The 16,618-nt window shown below is 41.2% G+C and overlaps 1 protein-coding gene across 1 annotated transcript in view; it reads right to left on the bottom strand.

Moving 5' to 3' along the window:
• The window catches only part of SLC5A9 (solute carrier family 5 member 9), an 84,778-nt gene that overhangs the window by 25,952 nt on the left and 42,208 nt on the right, over positions 1–16,618 (bottom strand). The gene's annotated exons all lie outside the window — the stretch shown is intronic.

Raw genomic sequence — 16,618 nt, 5'->3', positions numbered from 1 at the left:
CTAGCTATCTCAGGTGGGCTGGGAGGATTAAATGAGACAATACATATAAAGTATTTAACACAGTGACTGGCACATAGTAAGTGCTCAATGAACATTCACTACTGTTAATCAGGCAACTATCATTTTAAAAACTGATTCACTTGAAATCCCTTTCATTTGTAAAGGTTTATGTATCTCTACCCTTGGAAAACAATCTGTGTGTTCCTGAGATTAATTTGAGTAGAATGCAAGATATATTTTGCTTCATTTAATGGGCTTCAAAATTTGTTGTCCAGGAAATGCAGAAAGACAAAAACATATGAAAGAAAAACAAAACAACAAATAAATTAAATCCCCCTAAATCATTTTGAATGAATATTTTTCTCCAATGATGGTTCATTTTATTCAAGCCATTGCATAGAAGTCCCAAATATATTTATTTTTGTTTGTAAAACACTCCTTCTGTGACCATCTGATGTTTCCATAAGTAACATTTTCCAACACAATTTTATGTCCCTGAAACTTAAAGACGTTTATTTTTTCTTCCCCCTTTGTATCCAGAAGCAAGGCTATTTAGAATGGATTAGTTGATTAGGACATCCGACTCAGAAAATGAGACAGCCATGAATTTGGCTGAGAATTCAGTAACATGGATAGGGGACATTGATTATTACCAGGCTTCAAATGTCAGCAAAAACTTCAGGGTTGCAGGAGGGAGAAAATGAAACACATAAAGTTTAATGGCTTTGGCTATGGGAGTCTTTGGGGCAGTTGGATGGAGTTATTTGCTGAACACATGATAGTCTTTTTGTTACTTATCCAACTGGATTCATTGAAGCCTGTTTTCACTCTATCTTGTAAAACAGAAAATAGCCATTAGCTACTCACCAGTATATATGGAAAATGCAGAGGGCTGTGCTTCAGTTAGGGTCTGTCTGCAGCAATCTAGTCTGCATAGCATGGGATTATAGCAAGTACTACAAATAGGCAAAATCAAAGGAGCTCGCTTAGCCGTTTAACCCCTACCATGGACTCTTAAACTGGAGTTTGGATTGCAGGATGTTTTTTATGTAGTGACCTTGGATCTATACCAGTGGGAGGGAAGGATTGGGTAGAGGAGAAAATTTTAGCTGCAATGCAGGCCTGATAGCAACCTTGGTCAAACCCACAGGAAGCTCTGGAGCTAAAATGGCCCATTGGAATAAACTTATGCTAGGCTGAAATGGCCATGTTTTTATACTTATTATTCACTGGATGTGGACTGCTCTTGGAAGGGTGGGACCTCTGGCAAGGTGGATCTGCAGGTAAAGAAATTCCTGCTTATGCTGACAATTGAGGGCTGCCTCCCCACAGAACTGCCAACAGCTGGGGCAACTGGCCTTTTCTTGAAGAGGAATCTGGTGACACATCACCCTGTCTTTGCCTCCCCAGGTTCTGTTATAACATATATGATCCAAACCAGTTTGCAGAAACATGACTGGACAAAGAAAGGCTCCACCCTCTCGCTCTCCCAGTTTCTGACACAAAATAAAGTCTCAAGTAACTCTCTGTTCCAAAAGTGACTTATACCACTGGGCATCACCACCATTCCCAACCCAAAACCATAGATCTAATACTAGGCCTATGAATAGTTAGTTTTTCCCAAGCAGTAGTTATAAGGAAGGTGTACAGCCCTAACCTCTTTATCAAGCTCCAGATTCACAGATATAAAAACTATTTGGCAATGCCAGTGGGATATCCCACAGGTACCTCCAAGTCAGTGTGCTCAGATCTGAACTCTCTTCTTCTCTCAAGACCAAACCTGCTTTCCACATCTCAATACATTTCAGTACCTACTCTTTAGATCTAAAGCCCAGGAATTATTCTTAATTCTCTCCATCCCCCCAGAGTCAGTAAGTCCTGTAGATTTAACTTCATGAATGCCTTTTAGCAGCCTTCTCCCCTCCTACAGTCCTCTCCCCTTCTTCACTGCTACTGTCCTAATTCAGACCCTCATTCAAAGGAGGGTATCTTTTCGTAATTGTACTAACTTTTAAAAGTTAAAATAGTATGTTGTTGCGAATAGTGTAGTACAGCTTATGATATTCTCTCTTCTTACCCCGTACCTGCAGGTACCCAGGGATGACCTTCTGTGAATGGTCTGCCTGGGTGTTCTGGTGGATTCCTCCACGACTGCATGTAGATGTAATACCTTTTATCCTGACCTCAACAAGCCAAGAACAATCTCTACTCTGAAAGATGAAAATTTAACATTGGCTACCTTTCCTCCCTTCTCCTAGTGTTTGATATTTATGTTATTATTAGTTATTTTATTAATTACGTATGTAATTTTCAGTAATAGACTTAAACCTCTATTTCTTGCTCCACCTGCTTTCAACAATCTGTTGACCACCTACTTTGTAAGAAGACAGATATTAACATGTCTATCTTTGCCCTCTCAATTCTGTCTTTTGTCAACTACATGTTTATGTTGTCAAAGTTGTAACATTTACATTCTGTTCTTTAGTCAAATTAATCTTTCATGCTCTTCTTTCCATAACTTTTTTATTCTACAATTAACATTTTGATGTGTTTGCTTTAGTACAGTATTAATCTATCAATCCTTTTTTAAACAGTGGTAAAATGACATAGCATAATATTTATAATTTTAACCATTGTAAAATATATAAATTTTAACCATTTATAATTTTAACCGAATGTACACTCAATTGTACAATTGAGTGACATTAAATGCATTCAGAATGCTGTATACCTGTCACCACTATCTACACCCAAAATTTTTCATCATCCTCAGCATAAACTCTGTACCCACTAACCAATTTCTCCCCCTTGCCTACTCTTCCCCTGCCCTCTATTCTGCTATCTGTCTCTCTGAATTTGCCTATTCTGGGGACCTCACGTAAGTGGAATCATTCAATATCTGCTTTTCTCTGTCTGGTTTATTTCACTAAATGTGATGTTTTCAAGGTCCATTCATGTTATAGTATATATCAAAATTCATTTCTTTTTTAAAAAACTTTTATTTGAGGTTCAGGGATACATGTGCAGCTTTGTTACACAGGTAAACTAGTGTCACAAATGTTTGTTATACAGATCATTTTATGATGCAGGTACTATATCTAGTGCCCAATTATTATTTTTTCTGATCGTCTCCGTCCACCCACTCTCCACTCTCAAGTAGGCCCCGGTGTCTGTTACTCCCCTCTTTGTGTCCATGACATATCATCATTTAGCTGTCCTTTTTATATGGTTGAATAGTATTCTAGGAGTGTATATAAGATTTTGTTTATCCCTTTATCTATTGATGGATTTTTCCTTTCTTTTTTTCCAGTGATACAGCAACAACCTCAAAAATTGCCATCCCTTAGCAGCCTCTGGCTCTATCATTTATTCTCTTACTGTTGCTGGAATGATCTTTCTAAAGATAAGATGCTCTTTGGATATATTAGTTGCCCTTACCTTCCCTGAATCTGTCCCATTCTTGGCTATACCGTGGCACCCAGTGTCCCTAAGCTCACCTGACTTCTTCTCCAATGTCTCTGTGTTAGACTCTCACACACCCTGTGCTTCAGCCACAAAAGGTACCTCACTCTACCTTAAAGATGTCATGGCCTTTTACCTACTTGTCTTTCTTTGTGCAGTTTCTTCTGTCTCTCATATAATCATTTGGTCTCTCTACACTGAAATCTCTACACTCCAAGTAGACCTAAATGTCTAAATCTAAATTAAACATTATTTCCCGTAAAGGTTTCCCCATTTCCACCAGGTAATTTGTTGCTCCTTTCTCTGTTTTTCCAAAGTATTTTGTTTCCAGCTAGAATTTCAGTCCTTAATTGTTCTGCAATAATTTGCTGACTTGCCTGCCTTTTTTATTCGACTGACCTCCACGTAGATTGCAGCTGTTTTCTGTATTTATGTCACGAGACTGGAAACTAGTAACATTCATGAAGAATGCTGCGTAAGTGAGTAGTATGATGAAGGTAGGGTTGAATGTGGGGTCAGAAATCTGGGCTTAAGGACCAATTCAGCCATACCACCTCACCTCTCTGAGTTTGTTTCTTCATTTGTAATAATTCAGCATCCTAGACTGGTGTTGAGAACTAAATGAGATGGTTAATGTGGGAGCACTCTTTATAAAATAATTGTGAGGATTTTAAAAATTGTCAGTCTTGTTAGTCTTCACGTACTTCTCATCCCAGATAAATTTACTATTCTATAGGAAATTTCCAGTTTGTGAATCATTCCTTTAAGAAGAAATCATAAATAGTGGAAATATAATTTTGGAATACATGTTTGGTTTGTTTGTTCAAGTGGTTAGAAATTTCAGGGATGCAGAATTTAGCTAGTAAAAGGAAGAACTCTCTAACTGGCAGTGTGGTCCGGTAATGAATGCTCTCAGGAGGTCATCATTGCTCCATCTCTGGACCGCCCTGCCAATTCGCAAGTTCTAATAGAGGGCTGGCTAAGCTTACCTGTCAGGGAGACTGTTCAGAGAAATCCTGACCCGGACTGAAGAGGGAGGAGAGCTGCACTAGCTGCCTCTGAGGTTCCTTCTCATTCTGAATGCATATAATCCTAAAATTTACATACAACGCATACTGAGAGATAGACCAATGCTGCTTTTGTAGTCTATTCAGGAGATAAGGTATAAAGGTTGGGTTTTATTTTTTCCTCTCTAAGTGAAAGCTGTAGATTTTATATAAGACCACAGTAAAAAGTCTGACATTTCTGCTTTGTGAGTCTGGGCTGAAGCTGAAATTTGATTTTGAAATATGAAAGTAAACTGTAACTACCTTAATTTAAGCCTGTAGGATTTATGTTTATATATAACCTTTAAATTTCTCCCAAATTTTCACCCTGGAGAAAAGAAGAAATTACAGTAATCTTACTTAAGGCTAGAAATCTAGAGAGACACTTGTTCTAGGTTAATGGATAACTGACACTGCTTTGCCTGGGCTTCTAGCAGTTTCTGTCCCCTCTGACTGATGTGAACTCTCACACCCAAGGACATGGTTACGAGTCTCTCATGTTAAATTGAGTGCTTTGTGGTCCAAACTCAATAACAAAAACACTTTAGAAAACATTTTCTTCATGATATTTTTAAGAGTGCTATTTTTTTAAAACACCATCCTTTCGCAGTTCAAAGCTGCTTCTTAAAGTTATTGCTCATGGTAAACCCATTTTGATTCTCTGAAAGCTACTTTGCAATGTTTTTCTATTTATGCTGTTGCCTCTCAAGCTGGCATATGACTTTCCCTGCACACCGTCCACTACCACCAACCAACCCATCCACTTCCTGCCCCAGGGAGACAAATGTGGAATCGAATCAGAAGCACACAACGTCAACATGAGAAGCGTCCTTAGATTTCATCTAATCTAATTCAAGCCTTTTCGCCTCTCCTCTTTTAAGGAAGAAGCAACTGAGGGATGACTAGGGAGGGTCATAAAGCAAGTAATGACAAAACTAAGCTAGGATACAAATCTTTTACCCACTCATCTAGTATTTTTACCACTGCCCCATGCACCAACTGGAGGTGAGTTGGGGTAGGGGCCCTGAAATGTTTCAGAGAGGTGGTTACAGCTCTCACTGTGGCGGCTGACAACTGACCCAATGGACAGGCAGTTTCCTTTTAAGTGACTTGGTAGAAGGCCTGACATCATCTTGCAATTGAATGGGAGGCTAAGAACCCTGCTGAAATATATACATATATTGTGAGCCAGGTGACATCTCATATGTACACATTGGCAGGTAGAGATGGAGAGATCAACGTGAGAACAAGGCCCTGCTGGAATGGGAGAGTATGGCAAAGATGAGAGGTTTGGAAAGGGGCCACGGGAGCATTAGAGTCAATGAGGCTGAAGGTCCACATTAGACTGGAACAACTGAGGCACAAATGGTGAATGCTACCCTCTGAGATTCCTCAAATACATGGGACATTCTGAATGTGAAGGGGGTTGTTGGAACTTGGAGACAAAAAGGCTGCTTTGCTTTTCAATTTTTAGAGGCTGTCCTGAAGTTCACATTTGGGTGTTGACCGGCCTTTCTGAAAAGGAGATACTTGTCTACCTACCTCTAGGAGTTGTAGGAATTTAATGAGACCTCACCTGTGGCAGGACTTTGTAACTCCAAAGTCTATACAGATTGTACAGATATTGTTTATTATTCTTTCTCTTGATTGTGGCTAATAACTAAGGAATCCAGGGCCAAAATATGATGAAGTAAATTGAACATGCATTCATTCACTCATTCATTGAACATTTATGAAGAGCTTACTAAATGTCCTAAAACAATGCAACCCCTAGATGAACACCACGCCTAATTTCAAAGAGCACCAGTCTATGGCAAAGAAGAGATGAAAAAAAGTATAACACTTGTATGAAACTTGCTATGGTAGAAACACAGGGGCCTGTGGAGGCTCAGAGGAAGGACACAAAACCAACTTGGGTGAGTGGAGGAGGCAGCATGAAAAGTTAGTAGGAAATGCTGCTTCCTGAGGTGAGTAGGAGACAGGCAGAAGGTAGATAAGGGATAGGTAGAAGGTCAAGGGTAAGTATTCCAGGCATAGGGAGCCATATGAACAATGGCATGGGATACGGGAAGTAGGACTGAATGAGAGGACCTTGGAGACCCCTTCAAATGGTGAGTGTGACAGACACATTAATGAAAATGTAAATGTGTGTGTGACGTGTGTGCCTTCAGTAGACCTGCCCAGGGCTTGGTGGTAATATAGGCCTCAACATGCCTTTCTCCAGCCTCTCCTATATCATTCTTGGCTCGCCCACTACCCCTGAAACACTTTTCATCTTGAAGGACCTGGATGATTGTTGCTGAATCCTTGCATGGCCTTAAGCAAGTCCCATCTCTTCTAGAATTCTCCAATGTCTCTTTCTGTGAAATGTGGGAGTCCGATTAGCTGGTCACTGAGAGCCCTTCTAGGACTGACTCTGACCTGTGAGCTTTCTGCACTGCAGCGATTCACTGTTTGCCTCTGACTCTCCCTGACACCCTGGGAATGGAGCTTAGGTCTCCTGACTTTCGGCTTAGGGTTCTTTTCTTTCCACCGCATTGGCTGTTTTACTGCATCATAAGAGTTAAAGGGGACTCTTTGCAAGATGGCCGAATAGGAACAACTCCAGTCTCCAACTCCCAGCGCGAGCGACACAGAAGACCGGTGATTTCTGCATTTTCAACTGAGGTACTGGGGTCATCTCACTAGGGAGTGCCGGACAATCGGTGCTGGTCAGCTGCTGCAGCCTGACCAGCGAGAGCTGAAGCAGGGCGAGGCATCGCCTCACCTGGAAGCGCAAGGGGGAAGGGGATCCGTTTTCCTAGCCAGGGGAACTGAGACACACAACACCTGGAAAATCGGGTAACTCCCACCCCAATACTGCGCTGTAAGCATACAGGCATTCCAGGAGAATATATCCCACACCTGGCCGGGAGGGTCCCACGCCCACGAAGCCTCCCTCACTGCTAACACAGCAGTCTGCCGCGATCTATCCGCAAGGCAGCAGCGAGGCTGGGGGAGGGGCGCCCGCCATTGCTGAGGCTTAAGTAGGTAAACAAAGCCGCTGGGAAGCTCGAACTGGGTGGAGCTCACAGCAGCTCAAGGAAGCCTGCCTGTCTCTGTAGTCTCCACCTCTGGGGACAGCGCACAGCTGAAGACCAACAGGGGAAGTAGCGGGAGCCGGTGCAGACGCGAACGACTCTGTCTGACAGCTTTGGGGAGAGCCGCGGATCTCCCAAGGCGGAGGTTGAGATCTGAGAACGGACAGACTGCCTGCTCAGGTGTGTCCCTGACCCCTGAGTAGCCTAGCTGGGAGAAATCCCCCACTAGGGGCAGTCTGACACCCCACACCTCACAGGGTGGAGTACACCCCTGAGAGGACACTTCCAAAGGAAGAATCAGACAGGTACACTCGCTGTTCAGCAATATTCTATCTTCGGCAACCTCTGCTGCTGATACCCAGGCAAACAGGGTCTGGAGTGGACCTTAAGCAATCTCCAACAGACCAACAGAGAGTCCTTCTGACTGTCAGAAGGAAAACTATCAAACAGGAAGGACACCTATACCAAAACCCCATCAGTTCGTCACCACCATCAAAGACCAGAGACAGATAAAACCACAAAGATGGGGAAGAAGCAGGGCAGAAAAGCTGGAAATTCAAAAAATAAGAGCGCATCTCCCCCTGCAAAGGAGCGCAGCCCATCACCAGCAACGGATCAAAGCTGGTCAGAGAATGACTTGGACGAGAGGAGAGAAGAAGGCTTCAGTCCATCAAACTTATCAGAGCTAAAGGAGGAATTACGTACCCAGCGCAAAGAAACTAAAAATCTTGAAAAAAGAGTGGAAGAATTGACAGCTAGACTCATTAATGCAGAGAAGATCATAAACGAAATGACAGAGATGAAAACCATGACACGAGAAATACGTGACAAATGCACAAGCTTCAGTAACCGACTCGATCAACTGGAAGAAAGAGTATCAGCGATTGAAGATCAAATGAATGAAATGAAGCGAGAAGAGAAACCAAAAGAAAAAAGAAGAAAAAGAAATGAGCAAAGCCTGCAAGAAGTATGGGATTACGTAAAAAGACCAAATCTACGTCTGATTGGGGTGCCTGAAAGTGAGGGGGAAAATGGAACCAAGTTGGAAAACACTCTTCAGGATATCATCCAGGAGAACTTCCCCAACCTAGTAGGGCAGGCCAACATTCAAATTCAGGAAATACAGAGAACGCCACAAAGATACTCCTCCAGAAGAGCAACTCCAAGACACATAATTGCCAGATTCACCAAAGTTGAAATGAAGGAAAAAATCTTAAGGGCAGCCAGAGAGAAAGGTCGGGTCACCCACAAAGGGAAGCCCATCAGACTAACAGCAGATCTCTCGGCAGAAACTCTACAAGCCAGAAGAGAGTGGGGGCCAATATTCAACGTTCTTAAAGAAAAGAATTTTAAACCCAGAATTTCATATCCAGCCAAACTAAGTTTCATAAGTGAAGGAGAAATAAAATCCTTTACAGATAAGCAAATGCTTAGAGATTTTGTCACCACCAGGCCTGCCTTACAAGAGACCCTGAAGGAAGCCCTAAACATGGAAAGGAACAACCGGTACCAGCCATCGCAAAAACTTGGCAAAATGTAAAGACCATCGAGGCTAGGAAGAAACTGCATCAACTAACGAGCAAAATAACCAGTTAATATCATAATGGCAGGATCAAGTTCACACATAACAATATTAACCTTAAATGTTAATGGACTAAATGCTCCAATTAAAAGACACAGACTGGCAAACTGGATAAAGAGTCAAGACCCATCAGTCTGCTGTATTCAAGAGACCCATCTCACATGCAGAGACATACATAGGCTCAAAATAAAGGGATGGAGGAAGATCTACCAAGCAAATGGAGAACAAAAAAAAGCAGGGGTTGCAATCCTAGTCTCTGATAAAACAGACTTTAAACCATCAAAGATCAAAAGAGACAAAGAAGGCCATTACATAATGGTAAAGGGATCAATTCAACAGGAAGAGCTAACTCTCCTAAATATATATGCACCCAATACAGGAGCACCCAGATTCATAAAGCAAGTCCTTAGAGACTTACAAAGAGACTTAGACTCCCATACAATAATAATGGGAGACTTCAACACTCCGCTGTCAACATTAGACAGATCAACGAGACAGAAAGTTAACAAGGATATCCAGGAATTGAACTCATCTCTGCACCAAGCGGACCTAATAGACATCTATAGAACTCTCCACCCCAAATCAACAGAATATACATTCTTCTCAGCACCACATCGCACTTATTCCAAAATTGACCACATAATTGGAAGTAAAGTACTCCTCAGCAAATGTAAAAGAACAGAAATTATAACAAACTGTCTCTCAGACCACAGTGCAATCAAACTAGAACTCAGGACTAAGAAACTCAATCAAAACCGCTCAACTACATGGAAACTGAACAACCTGCTCCTGAATGACTACTGGGTACATAACGAAATGAAAGCGGAAATAAAGATGTTCTTTGAAACCAATGAGAACAAAGATACAACATACCAGAATCTCTGGGACACATTTAAAGCAGTGTGTAGAGGGAAATTTATAGCACTAAATGCCCACAAGAGAAAGCAGGAAAGATCTAAAATTGACACTCTAACATCACAATTAAAAGAACTAGAGAGGCAAGAGCAATCACATTCAAAAGCTAGCAGAAGGCAAGAAATAACTAAGATCAGAGCAGAACTGAAGGAGATAGAGACACAAAAAACCCTCCAAAAAATCAATGAATCCAGGAGTTGGTTTTTTGAAAAGATCAACAAAATTGACAGACCGCTAGCAAGGCTAATAAAGAAAAAAAGAGAGAGGAATCAAATAGATGCAATAAAAAATGATAAAGGGGATATCACCACTGACCCCACAGAAATACAAACTACCATCAGAGAATACTATAAACGCCTCTACGCAAATCAACTAGAAAATCTAGAAGAAATGGATAATTTCCTGGACACTTACACTCTCCCAAGGCTAAACCAGGAAGAAGTTGAATCCCTGAATAGACCAATAGCAGGCTCTGAAATTGAGGCAACAATTAATAGCCTACCCACCAAAAAAAGTCCAGGACCAGATGGTTTCACAGCTGAATTCTACCAGAGGTACAAGGAGGAGCTGGTACCATTCCTTCTGAAACTATTCCAATCAATAGAAAAAGAGGGAATCCTCCCTAACTCATTTTATGAGGCCAACATCATCCTGATACCAAAGCCTGGCAGAGACACAACAAAAAAAGAGAATTTTAGACCAATATCCCTGATGAACATTGATGCAAAAATCCTCAATAAAATACTGGCAAACCGGATTCAGCAGCACATCAAAAAGCTTATCCACCATGATCAAGTGGGCTTCATCCCTGGGATGCAAGGCTGGTTCAACATTCGCAAATCAATAAACGTAATCCAGCATATAAACAGAACCAAAGACAAGAACCACATGATTGTCTCAATAGATGCAGAAAAGGCTTTTGACAAAATTCAACAGCCCTTCATGCTAAAAACGCTCAATAAATTCGGTATTGATGGAACGTACCTCAAAATAATAAGAGCTATTTATGACAAACCCACAGCTAATATCATACTGAATGGGCAAAAACTGGAAAAATTCCCTTTGAAAACTGGCACAAGACAGGGATGCCCTCTCTCACCACTCCTATTCAACATAGTGTTGGAAGTTCTGGCTAGGGCAATCAGGCAAGAGAAAGAAATCAAGGGTATCCAGTTAGGAAAAGAAGAAGTCAAATTGTCCCTGTTTGCAGATGACATGATTGTATATTTAGAAAACCCCATCGTCTCAGCCCAAAATCTCCTTAAGCTGATAAGCAACTTCAGCAAAGTCTCAGGATACAAAATTAATGTGCAAAAATCACAAGCATTCTTATACACCAGCAACAGACAAGCAGAGAGCCAAATCAGGAATGAACTTCCATTCACAATTGCCTCAAAGAGAATAAAATACCTAGGAATCCAGCTTACAAGGGATGTAAAGGACCTCTTCAAGGAGAACTACAAACCACTGCTCAGTGAAATCAAAGAGGACACAAACAAATGGAAGAACATACCATGCTCATGGATAGGAAGAATCAATATCGTGAAAATGGCCATACTCCCCAAGGTTATTTATAGATTCAATGCCATCCCCATCAAGCTACCAATGACTTTCTTCACAGAATTGGAAAAAACTGCTTTAAAGTTCATATGGAACCAAAAAAGAGCCCGCATTGCCAAGACAATCCTAAGTCAAAAGGACAAAGCTGGAGGCGTCACGCTACCTGACTTCAAACTATACTACAAGGCTACAGTAACCAAAACAGCATGGTACTGGTACCAAAACAGAGATATAGACCAATGGAACAGAACAGAGTCCTCAGAAATAATACCGCACATCTACAGCCATCTGATCTTTGACAAACCTGAGAGAAACAAGAAATGGGGAAAGGATTCCCTATTTAATAAATGGTGCTGGGAAAATTGGCTAGCCATAAGTAGAAAGCTGAAACTGGATCCTTTCCTTACCCCTTATACGAAGATTAATTCAAGATGGATTAGAGACTTAAATGTTAGACCTAATACCATCAAAACCCTAGAAGAAAATCTAGGTAGTACCATTCAGGACATAGGCATGGGCAAGGACTTCATGTCTAAAACACCAAAAGCAACGGCAGCAAAAGCCAAAATTGACAAATGGGATCTAATTAAACTAAAGAGCTTTTGCACAGCAAAAGAAACTACCATCAGAGTGAACAGGCAACCTACAGAATGGGAGAAAATTTTTGCAACCTACTCATCTGACAAAGGGCTAATATCCAGAATCTACAAAGAACTCAAACAAATATACGAGAAAAAAACAAACAACCCCATCAAAAAGTGGGGAAAGGATATGAACAGACATTTCTCAAAAGAAGATATTCATACAGCCAACAGACACATGAAAAAATGCTCATCATCACTGGCCATCAGAGAAATGCAAATCAAAACCACAATGAGATACCATCTCACACCAGTTAGAATGGCAATCATTAAGAAGTCAGGAAACAACAGGTGTTGGAGAGGATGTGGAGAAATAGGAACACTTTTACACTGTTGGTGGGATTGTAAACTAGTTCAACCATTATGGAAAACAGTATGGCAATTCCTCAAGGATCTAGAACTAGATGTACCATATGACCCAGCCATCCCACTACTGGGTATATACCCAAAGGATTATAAATTAGTCTACTACAAAGACACATGCACACGTATGTTTATTGCGGCACTATTCACAATAGCAAAGACTTGGAATCAACCCAAATGTCCATCTGTGACAGACTGGATTAAGAAAATGTGGCACATATACACCATGGAATACTATGCAGCCATAAAAAAGGATGAGTTTGCGTCCTTTGTAGGGACATGGATGCAGCTGGAAACCATCATTCTTAGCAAACTATCACAAGAAGAGAAAACCAAACACCGCATGTTCTCACTCATAGGTGGGAACTGAACAATGAGATCACTTGGACTCGGGAAGGGGAACATCACACACTGGGGTCTATCATGGGGAGGGGGGAGGAGGGAGGGATTGCATTGGGGAGTTATACATGATATAAATGATGAATTGATGGGTGCTGACGAGTTGATGGGTGCAGCACACCAACATGGCATAAGTATACATATGTAACAAACCTGCACGTTATGCACATGTACCCTAGAACTTAAAGTATAATAAAAAAAAAAAAAAAAAAAAAAAAAAAATATTTGTTTCCAAAGTTATTGTAGTTTATGAATAAGACTGATTCCATAGGATATGTATTATTTAACATTCTGACAATAATATTTTAAAATGTAGTAAAAACTTTAAATTTATCACCTATTTATATGTTTATGTGTATATTCATGACAAAAAATGAAAAGACATATTAATAAATTGTATGCTGAAAATTATTACATGAGTATTATACAAAAGGAATAAAATCAAAATACATTTTTTCCATAAAATGAGTATTTTGTGCCCAGATTTGTAAAGTTTCCTCATTAGACCAAAAATGTTCTTTTAATCTCTGTATCCTTTTATATTGTTTAATAATTAAATATTATTCTTTTTTACTTTAAAAAAAAAAAAAAAAAAAAAAAAAAAAAAAAGAGTTAAAGGAGAAACATCCTGGTCCTCAGAGAACTGAGTCTAACTGAGAACTAAGAAGGTGCCAAAGCTTGAACGCCGTGGTACCCCTAGTGCCTGGAACAAGGTGCGGCCCATGACATTATTGGTAGCGTTTAGTGCCAAAATGAAAGAAATCTTGATTGTAAAACTTCAAAACTGGAGATAAACTCATAGATCTCTTTGTATGGGTTGTTCCCTCTGCCTGAAAACCTTCCCTTCAGCACGCACTTCCTGTGGCCAGCAGCAAGGCTAAGACTCGATACTAGACAGGAGAACTTCTCTCCCTGTGGGTAAGACTTCATGTCCAAAATCCTCCAGACTTTACCCTTTTCCCACTCCACAAAGCCCAACTTCAAAGCCTGATTTCCTGTTAAAAAACTGTCTTTGTTTGGTTTCCCAGAAGCAGCATGTGAGACCAGGAGCCAACGGTTTATTTCAGAGGAGATCCCAGGAAACACCACCCAGGAAATGGGGAAATGAGACAGGGAAGGGAAGGGAGCTATGCAGGGTGTGTTAATGGACATATTAACGTGGTGGGCAGCTGTGCCTCATTGTCCCTGAGAACCTCTGAAAGATATTTTAGAGCAAGGCTCCAAGTTGTCCCACTTCAGGGCAAGGGACTGACAGTGCTTATCCTCAAACTTTCATCGCTGGTTCAAGGCTGCTCCCAGGTGTGTCAACTCCCAGCACTTCTAGCTTGTTGTATGCAGGGACTGAACATTTCTCTACAGTCAGAGAAAGCCCTCAGCAGAGAGGTGAAGGGACTTTCAGCAGGAAGTCACAGCAAACAGGACTGCTGAGACCTAGAGGATATGGGCAAGGACACCGACAGACAGCCTCTGTCCCAGTGGTGCAATGCCCATTCTCTTCAGTCCCTGGTCAGCAATCTTCACAGCTCTGCCTTAGAGGCAAGAGGCTAAATACAGACAGGGTTTATAAGGGGAAATTAAATATGCAGGGTTGACATTTACAAATGAATAAATAGTATCCCTATTTTATGAGAATTCATTGTGCACTTTTGTACCTTAACCCTTTTGCATATGCTGCCTCACTACCTTGTATGACTTTTTCTAGAAAACTCCCATTCATTCATCCTTCAAACTCCAGCTCTATTATGTACTTTTATGTTCTGCCCTTTCCTGATTTCCCTGGTAGAACTAATTCTTCCCTGCTCTTTTCTCTGACAGCATTTTGTGCTAGATCTAAAATAACATTGCTACGTAATGTCATGCCTCCTTATGTGTTCATCTTGCCTGCTACTAATAGCAGTAATCATGTGGGACGTTTTCCTTAGTTCAGCTAACAGCCAGGTCCTTATCACATGGCCATGAAAAATTAGGCTCATAGACGATTTGAAGGGTGAGAATAACAGGATTTATTGGGCAAAAAGGAAAAAAGGGGTACAGGGACTCTGCAAGGCCAGAGTTCCTGCTAGTGTAGGAATCCCACCTCACAGATTGAATTCCAGGTTCCACCCAAGAAGAGGAGGGGCCAGGCTCCTCCCTGCTGCAAATGGCACGAATGTCTGTGGCTACATCCCAGTGTGCACTCCTCTCAGTTCATAGGCCGGTTGGAGTTTTGCCAGGGAGCCCTTCCCACCTGGCTGTCTCAATAATAGCTAATATTTATTAAGTACTTTAGTTATATGCCAGGCACTATTTTAAATACTTTATTTGAATTAACTAATTTAATCTTCTCATCAACCCAGTGAAGTAGCTGCTGTTACTGTCTCCATTTTGTGGATGAGAAAAGATAGAGAAGTTAAGCAACTTTTCCAATATCTTGTCATTAGAAAATGACAGAATGAGGATTTGGTTCCAGAGGATCAGTCTTTCAAGCCCCTGCAGTCTTCTTAACCACTGCACATAATAGCCTCTCTTTGGCTGTAGTACAGAAGGGAGCACAAGGACAAAACCCTGGGATATATTTCTAGCAATTTTCATAGAGTCTCACGCCAAGCTGGAAAACACCATCTGTGGAGAGTCTTAAATAGAACAATATTTGCATTTTAGAAAAATCATTCTTGCTATAGTGCATAGGATGAATTGCAAGAAGAGAGGCTGGGGAGAGAGATAAGAATCAAGGGGCTATAGAAATGATCCAGACAAGAGATGAAGTCCCAAGTTTAGCATGGAACCTCCTTCCTGAGCTATCACCTGCTTACCTCCCAGTCACTGCACCACCCATTCCCCAACATGCAGAACTACCACTCATGCATGTGCAGGTGGTGCCCCGCACAAATACATCTGGCCAATAGGGGCATGTGGGAGCTGAAGTAAGCATGGGCTCTGGCTGCCACCTGTCACCCTATAGTGAGGATCTGTATCTGCCAAGAAGAAAGGCATCTTTTGCTCAGTTTCACAAGGAAGCATAAGGACTAGCAGTGGTCCTGTCCATGTGTATCTTCCACTCCTGACATTTCAAACTATTTTTGTTCCTAGTTATGTCATGATTTTTCCCACCTTTGTGTTTTCAACTTTGGTTTCCTCTGCTAGGGGTGCCCTTTCACTCACTCATTTCATTCATTTATTCTTTCACTTATTCATATAACACAGAATTTTGTACCCACCATATGCCAGGTACCTGTCTAGGTGAAGGGGATTCAGTAGGGAGCTCACAGTCTAGGGGAAGAGATGCCTATTAATGAAAGAATCCCACAAATATAGTAGTATACACTGACATATGCTTTGAAGGCAAAGTTGGGGGATCATGATACTGTATCTTGAGTGTTAGGGGTTCATCTTTGGGATGTAGGTGTCTGGGCTGAGATCATTACCAGGACTCTGTGGCTTTACTTAGGATGTGACTTTTGAGCTGAGATATGAAGAGCAAGTAGGAATTAATCAGGCAAAATGGTAGGGAAGAGGAGTGGCCACCCTTCTGCGGTCCTACTGTATTCAACAGCATGTCTTGTCTTTGGGTCAGATGAGATACGTCCAGAG

Source organism: Rhinopithecus roxellana, chromosome 12, assembly GCF_007565055.1.
Source record: "Rhinopithecus roxellana isolate Shanxi Qingling chromosome 12, ASM756505v1, whole genome shotgun sequence".
NCBI lineage: Eukaryota > Metazoa > Chordata > Mammalia > Primates > Cercopithecidae > Rhinopithecus > Rhinopithecus roxellana.
Note: the sequence above shows the minus strand (reverse complement) of the source record. Positions and strands in the feature narration are given on the sequence as shown.